The sequence below is a fragment of the Puma concolor genome, chromosome A2 (assembly GCF_028749965.1).
Source record: "Puma concolor isolate L17-30 chromosome A2, mPumCon1.1.hap2, whole genome shotgun sequence".
Classification (NCBI taxonomy): domain Eukaryota; kingdom Metazoa; phylum Chordata; class Mammalia; order Carnivora; family Felidae; genus Puma; species Puma concolor.
The window spans coordinates 113853006-113861575 of NC_141668.1; the positions used below are offsets into that span (position 1 = coordinate 113853006).

Here is an 8570-nt window from a genome sequence, read left to right on the forward strand (position 1 = left end):
TGCCGGGGAGGGGCGGGCCCAGGGCTGGGGGCTCGGGGGGAAGGGCGGAGGCGTTAGACTCGGGCTAACCACCCCAACTCTGCACCTTACGTCCTCCTTATCTGTGCAATGGGAGCGGTCGTTCCTGCCTCACTGCGTTGTGGCGTTATTTTAAAGGGGCTTTCGAAGGTGAGGCCCTCAGTAGACACCCAATTGTTACCTGTTACTATTTTCACCTTTTCTGGGTGGCTTCACTTTGTTTCCTTACCTCGCCTGATTTTTTTTCTCCCTGGCTCGAACCACCATATAACACACTGTATTTTTACACTATCGATTTTATTGTCTTTTATTCACTGTCGTGGTTAGTGTTGGCATACAGTAGGTGCTCTAGTAAATTCCTGTTAACTGAATGAATGCATGAACTTTCTCTTATAATTCCTATCTGCCCACCCCCATCCCCCATCACATCTAATCCTGGTGCAAATTGTTTTGTACTTTATTAACTTTCAGGGATCGAAAGTAAAAAGCCAGCATAGGAACTTCAATATGCTTTTAAAATACTTTGGATACTTATCGAGCGCCTACTAGATGCGCCGCCCTAGCGCAGAAGGCTGGAATGGGCTGAAAGGGGAAAACGAAACGTCACCCACAGTTTAGGTCTTCCTGGGCATCTGCGCGGGACACCCTGAAGCTAAGGTAAGGATGGTGCGTGCCAGCGTGCCAAACTGCATTTGGCTACGGCAAACCCGAGTCAGGGTGGCCGAGAGCTGACGCATGGCAGGCAATCGGCTTGCCTGAGGAGGGGGCTGCCCGAAACCGGGCGGGGGAGAAGGAGACCTGGTGAGCCAGGAGTGGACACGAGCGGCAGGGGTCTGGGGCTGAGGCCCACAAGTGAAAGAGGAGGTAACAGCTTAGCGAGAGGAGGGGACTAAGGGGGAGGGGCCAGCCTCTAGGGTCTGGCTTTGCAGAGACGGAGGCTGGGGACTTGGAGGAAGCAGGGGAGGGGGATCTTGAGCCAAGATGAAATTGTTAAGAGCCAGAAAGATGTTCAAAATCCTTAACCAGTAACCCACCCCTTATCTGGTGGAAATCATCCTCAAGAAAATAAAGTTGCTCACTGCGGCAGTGTGCAGCAAAGTACCTGGAAACATTCTAAATGACCAGCAAAAATGAGATGGTTGAGGGAATTATGGTGTATCTATCCGATGAAATATTCCACACCCTCTCTAAAGGGATATTTCTGATGATTTGGGAGGCGATATGCTAAAATATAATTTTATGTTTTAATATTCTATAAAACCGTATACCGAGGCCAAAATGTACAATTTTTACAAATACCTTTCCGAGAATGAGAATTGTAGGGGGTGGGCTTGTATAGATAATCGTATGGGCTCTAAGGAAGGGCTTATATATATAATTGTACGGTTTTTATTGTTTTTAAATGTTAATATACATTCTTCATGATAATTGCTAAGTCCTTTATAAAGACACAGAATACTGAAAGTACAAGAGAAACAATGAATAACATTGGTAGATTGTACCCATATTCAATACACTGGTTGTGATATTATGTTTTATTAATTTTACTAGTTTAAAAAATTGAGCTGTAACACTACCTAAAATTCACCTTTTTAAATACACAACTCATGGTTCTCAGTGTCTTTGGAATTGTGTACCCATCGCCACTAATTGCAGACCTCACTCCTAAAAGAACCTGGTATCTGTTAGTAGTCAATCTGCATTCCTCACTCCCCTTCCTTCCCCAACCATTAATCTACTTTCTGTCTCAGTGGATTTTCCTCCTCTGGATATTTCATATAAATGGAATCATACAATATGTGGCCTTTTGTGTATCTGGCTTTTTTCACTTAGCATAATGTTTTTGAAGTTCAGCCATGTCATAGCATGAGTGAGTACTTCATTCTTTTTTATTGCTGAATGATATTCCATTTTATGGATATGCCACATTTCATTTATCATGCATTATTGGTTGACAGGCATTTGGGTTGTTTCTACTTTTTGGCTTTCATGAATGATGCTGCTATGAACATTTGTATACCAGTTTTTATGTGACAGGTATTCTCATTTTTCTTGGGTGTATACCTAGGAGTAGAAATGCTAGGTTATATGATAACAGTTTAACATTATAAACAGTTAATTTTCCAAAGCATCAGCACCACTTTATAGTCCCACCAGCAATTTCAATTTCAATTTCAGTTTCTCCACATCCTCACCAACACTTATTGTCTTTTTGATCTTTTGATTGTCTTTTGATTATAGCCATCCTAGTGGGTGTGAAATGGTATCTCATTGTGGTTTTGATGTGCATTTCCTCAATGGTTCATGATATTTTGGGTTCTTACATGCCATTTGTATGCATTCTACTTTGAAGAATTGTCTATTTTAATGCTTTGCTCATTTTAAAATTGTTTTTTTTTTAATTCTAGAGTTGTAAGATATTTTTATATATTCTGGATACTAGATCCTTATCATGTATATGATTTGCAAATATTTTCTTACATTCTGTGGCTTGTCTTTTTGTTACTTGTTTTACAATGTCATTTGAAGATGAAAAGTTTTTTTTTTTTTTTTTTTTTTTTTTTTAATGAGGTCCAGTTTATTTTTTCTTTTGTTGCTTGTTCTTTTGGTGTCATATGTAAGAAATCATTGCTTAAGCCAAGGTCATGAAGATTTATCCTTATGTTTTTTTACCTAAGAATTTTATAGTTTTACCTCTTAAATTTTAGATCTTTGGCTCATTTTAGTTTTTGTATATGGTGTGAGGTAGGGGTCCAACTTCATTTTTGTTTTTTTGTTTTTTTTGTTTTTTGGATATCCAGTTGTTCCAGCACCATTTGTCAAAAAGACTGTTCTTTCACCCATTGAATTGTGTTTGGTCAATTTGACCTTTGGCAATTGTGGTTTTGACCTTTGTCAAAAATCAGTTGACACTTGGGTGCCTGGGTGGCTCAGTTAGTTAAGCGCCCGACTCTTGATTTCGATTCAGGTCATGATCTCACAGTTTGTGGGTTTGAGCCCTGCCTCGGGCTCCGTGCTGACAGTGTGGAGCCTGTTTAGGATTCTGTCTCCCTCTCTCTCTGCCCCTCTCCTGCTCACTCTCTATCTCTCTTTCTCTCTCTCAAAATAAATAAATAAACATTTTGGGGCGCCTGGGTGGCGCAGTCGGTTAAGCGTCCGACTTCAGCCAGGTCACGATCTCACGGTCAGTGAGTTCGAGCCCCGCGTCAGGCTCTGGGCTGATGGCTCAGAGCCTGGAGCCTGTTTCCGATTCTGTGTCTCCCTCTCTCTCTGCCCCTCCCCCGTTCATGCTCTGTCTCTCTCTGTCCCAAAAATAAATAAATGTTGAAAAAAAAAATTAAAATAAATAAATAAATAAATAAATAAACATTAAAAAAAATTAAAAAATCAATTGACAATAATGTACGGCTTTATTTCTGGACTCTAAATTCTGTTCCATTTATCGATACACTGTGGTTTCACAAAATGTTATTATTGGGGGAAACTGGGTAAAGGACACCTGGCATTTCTCTATATCATTTCTTACAACTGCTCATGAATCTACAGTTATCTCAATAACAATTTAATTTTTAAAAAGCACAGGTTATTTTTTTTTTCAACGTTTATTTATTTTTGGGACAGAGAGAGACAGAGCATGAACGGGGGAGGGTCAGAGAGAGGGAGACACAGAATTGGAAACAGGCTCCAGGCTCTGAGCCATCAGCCCAGAGCCTGACGCGGGGCTCGAACTCACGGACCGCAAGATCGTGACCTGGCTGAAGTCGGACGCTTAACCGACTGCGCCACCCAGGCACCCCCACAGGTTATTTTTAAGGTACATTCTTACTACCACCACCCCACCTGTACCCCTGAACTAAAAGACCTGTCTTATTCTAAGAATTTTTCTAGCCTTTGTCTGAGTTGCCTACTCTCACCCTCCAGGTGGCACCAACTCTCTCTTTTTACTTCTAGTTTTTCACAAGCAAGAGCCGGAAAAGGCCCTGCCAGGGTCTTTTGACAAGTGCAAGGCCCCTTGCCAGACTCTGGCTGTTCACCAGAATGACTCAGGGGCTGCTTCAGGGCTCTGGCCTGCCCTGAAGTTCCCCTCAATTTAACAGGGAGATTCAGACCTGCTGCCTACCTTTGCCTTAGAGGCAGCTTCTAGCCTCATAAAATTAATTCTGGGGTGCCTGGGTGGCTCAGTCAGCTAAGCCTCTGACTCTTGATCTCAACTCATGACTTGAGTCCGTGAGATGGAGCCCTGTGTTGGGCTCTGTGCTGACAGCGCAGAGCCTGCTTGTGATTCTTTCTCTCCCTCTCTCTCTCTCTCTGCCCCTTCCCCACTCATGCATGCTTTCTCTCTCTCGCAATATAAATAAATAAAACTTTAAAAAAAGTTTATAAAATGAATTCCCAAAAGGAGCAGTCCACTATTTTTTCTCTTGTTACACCCACCTTTGAAAGCATTCATTCATTTATTCCATCAGCACTTACTGAGCACCCACTATTATATTATTCTTATAAACATAGCAAGTATTCTGTACATGTAAGGTATTATTTTAATAAAGTTAGGCCTTTTTTCAGGATCAGATAATGACTATAATTCCCCACACACTTTTGCAACCTGTAAAGGGCTACACTATAATAAGGTGCGATCGTTACTGGGGCAGGAGGATCACAATATAAGTGCGGGCAGACCAGAAGACAGACACTTCATATACTTTATCCTTAACCCACCCAAGCAAAGCTCAAAGTAAACATCACTGTGCTCTTACAGTCACAAAGAATCCAAATCTCAGAGAAGTTATGTACATTGTCAAAGGACACACAGCTACTGAATGACAGAGCTGGCATTCACAGCTAGGTTCTCAGGTTGCCAAAGACTGATGCTTCTTCTCCTGAACTCTGAGCCATCAACTGAAAGGAAATCTCAGGGTGAAGCCACCATCAGGAAGGTTTGTACTCCACACATAGTTATTAAATGACCAGGGAAATTGGTCAGCCTCTTAGATATGCTTTTCTTACACCATTTCTTCCAAGTATCCTAACACAGTTCTATTTATAAATGATTCCTGAATTTAGCAAGAGACATCTCCCAGATAATGTAATATATTTCTTTTTTTTCTGATTAGGAAAAAAAAGCATATATATTTGGGGGGAAGAAATCATAATACAGAAAAGTAAAATGAAAAGGAGAAAACTATTCCCTTTTTATTACATCTTTATTTACATTTGGTGCATACAAAGGAGTTTATGTAATGCATGTGTAAGTTTGGGGGCATGATAATGCAATGACCCTCCTGAACTCACCTCCCAAATGCAGATCTAGAACATCACCAATAACCAGAATCCCTCTACATTATCATGCCATACCTACCCCCCAGAAGTCACTAACACCCTGAATTTTTAGTGTATTGTTTCCCTGCCTTTTGAAAAAAAAAAATCATCTATGTATGCATGCTTAAAGAATGAACTTTGTAAGTTTTGTTTATTTTTGAGCTTTATAAAAATAGTATCACACCATAAGTAGTATTCCAGGACTTAATGTAGTCAGCATTATCGAAGATTTATCTTAAAGTCATGTAACTGTAGTTTATCCTTTTCACGGCTGTATAATATTCCATTGTGAATATACCATAACATACTTATCTGTTTTCCCAATGCTGGGCATTTAATTTGTTTCCAGGTTTTTTTTTTTTTAATTAAAAAAATTTTAATGTTTATTTATGTTTGAGAGAGAGACAGAGTGCGAGCAGGGGAGGGGCAGAGAGAGAAGGAGACACAGAATCTGAAGCAGGCTCCAGGCTCTGAGCTGTCAGCACAATGAGGGGCTCGAACTCAGGAACTGCAAGATCATGACCTGAGCTGAAGTCAGATGCTTAACCGACTGAGCCACCCAGGCTCCCCTCCAGGTTTTTTTTTTAAGTGTTTATTTATTTATTTTGAGAGAGAGAGAAAGAGAGTGAGAGTGAGTAAGCAGGAGCAGGGGAGGGCCAGAGAGAGAGAGAGAGAGAGAGAGAGAGAGAGAGAGAGGGAGGGAGAATTCCAAGCAGATGTCAGTGCAGAGCCTGATGTGGGGCTTGATCCCACAACACCTGAGATCATGACCTGAGCCAAAATCAAGGGTCAGACCAGACGCTTAACTGACTGAGCCACCCAGGCACCCCTCCGGGTTTTTTTTATTACCCAAAATTGCTGCTATGAACATTCTTGTGCCTGTTTTCTATGCATATATGTAGGAATGCCTCTTACATATATATAAGGAGAGGAATTGCCTAGGATATTAAACCTTGCAAAATAATTTCCAACTGTTTCCCAAAGTTGTTGTACCAATTTATATAGTCACACCATGAATCCACATCCTCTCCAAGTCAGTATTGTTAAAATTAGTTTTTGCCTATCTAGTGGCTATAAATGGAATATGACTGAAGTCTAATTTGATTTTCCCTGAGATTGAAAATCTTTTATCTGTTTATTGGACAATTATGAAACGTCTCTGAAATACCCATTCATGTCTTTTGTTGTTGTTTTTTGGTCGCCAATATGTAGGAGTTCTCTTTATCTTGTGAGCGCTAATCTTTGTCAATTACATTTATTACAGATAATCTTCTCTCGGTTCTTGACATGTCTTTTCTTTTTTTTTAAGTTTCTTTATTTTTTGAGAGAGAGAGAATGTGCGCAGTGGGGGGGGGGGGGGACAGAATGGGAGAGAGAATTCCAAAAATGTTCTGTGCTCTCAATGTAGAGCCTTCACGGGGCTCAATCTCACGAACTGTGAGATCATAAGCTGAGCCAAAACCAAGAGTCAGATGCTTAACCGACTGAGCCACCCAGGTGCCCCATGACTTATCTTTTCATTTGCTTTATGGTATGTTTTGATAAATAGAAGTGTGAATATTTAATGAATTGAATTATCAATATTTCCCTTTGTGGATAGCATTTTTTTGTCTTTTTTGAGAAATATTTCCCTTTCCCAAGGATGGAAAGATATTCTTCTATATCAAATATTGTTCCATAGGACTTTCTGCGGTGATGGATATGTCCTTTATCTGTGATATCCAGGACAGTAGCCACTAACCACATGTGACTACTGAACACTTGAAATGTGGCTAGTGTGACCCAGAGACTAAATTTTACATTTTACTTAATGTTAATTTAAAAATAATTTGAGGGATGCCTGGGTGGCTTAGTCAGTTAAGCATCTGGCTCTCAAATAAATAAATGAACAAAAAAAATAAAAATATAAAAACATTTAAATTAAAAATAAAATAAAAACATTAAAAATAATTTAATGTTTTTAAAGGTGTTCTTTATTTTATTTTATTATTTTTGAGAGAGAGAGAGAGAATGCGAGCAGGGAGGAGCAGAGATACAGAAAGAGAAATCCCAAGCAGGCTCCACGCTGTCAGCACAAAGCCAGATGCAGGGCTTGAACTCACGAACTGTGAGATCATGACCTGAGCCGAAATCAAGAGTCCAACACTTAAACGACTGAGCCACCCAGGTGCCCTCCAAAATAAAAATAATTTAAAATAGCCACGTGTGGTTAGTGCCTGATGTATTAAACAATATAGTTTTATATTTTCTTCTTTAGAAGAAATTTTGCTTTTCACGTTTACTTTCTGACTTCATCTGAAAAATTTGGGTATGGTGTGAGACAAGAAGCCAATTTCGTTTTTTTCCAGTATGGATAATCAGCTGCCCCAGCACAATTGATTGAATAATCCTTTCTTTCCATACTGATCTGGACTGCCACTTTTGTCCTGTATCAGTCTTTCACTTATATTCTATTTATCCGGTCATATATCAAAGCCCCATTTCTATGGGTGTGTTTCTAGGCTCCCTGTTCTCTATCCCTGTCAATCCGTCTATCCCTGTGTCTATTCCACAATGTCTTAGTTATCATAGTCTTAGAATAAGTCTTGATATCAATATCTGGTAGAGCAAGGCTTTCCCTATTATCCTTTTTGGAGAATGCCTTGCCTCTTCTTGGCCTCTTCTCCTCCATAGAAATCCTCCAAATAAAGCTTATGCCATAAACAAACCAAACAAACCTGTGGGATTTTAATTAAAATTGCATTAATCTGTAGGTCAGTTTAAGTAATCTGAGGCACAGCTATCGATTTTATATATGTATGTAGCTTTTGGCTTTTTAAAAGTTGACCTGGGGTCCTTGCATTTTCCCCAAGGGATCCCACATCCTACTGGAGCCCGATGGGTGCCAGGTGCTGAGTGGTGGGTCACATGTGCACTTCCATGTAATCGTATCACAACCCTAGGTGGCAGGGGTGCTATTGTTGTCTCCGTTTTCCAAGTTAACTGAGGTTTACAGGATTTGATGACTTCCCAGAAGTCATCCAGGGAGCGCCCTTGAAGAGCCATGTCTCTGCGACTTCAAAACTCTAGCTTTAATGTACCAAAGTGTCTTTAAACCACCCCTTAGCTCAGACATTTACTTGTTTCTGGTTTTCCTCTATGTAAGTGACGTTGTGATGAACATCTTTGGTATTCATTTTGTCTCTGTTTCTCATTGTTTTCCTGGGCCACATGGGAGGTAGTCCCTTGTTAAAGGA

At 40.3% G+C, this 8570-nt stretch overlaps 2 long non-coding RNA genes across 2 annotated transcripts; both read left to right on the top strand.

Annotated features, from left to right (window-relative positions):
• Positions 1-17: 17 nt before the first annotated feature.
• On the top strand, positions 18-3141 carry LOC147583454 (uncharacterized). The gene is made up of 2 exons (XR_015248216.1): positions 18-168; positions 490-3141. It is a non-coding gene; the product is annotated as an uncharacterized LOC147583454 (long non-coding RNA).
• Positions 3142-3384: 243 nt separating this feature from the next.
• On the top strand, positions 3385-5694 carry LOC147583455 (uncharacterized). The gene is made up of 2 exons (XR_015248215.1): positions 3385-3600; positions 3821-5694. It is a non-coding gene; the product is annotated as an uncharacterized LOC147583455 (long non-coding RNA).
• Positions 5695-8570: the final 2876 nt, after the last annotated feature.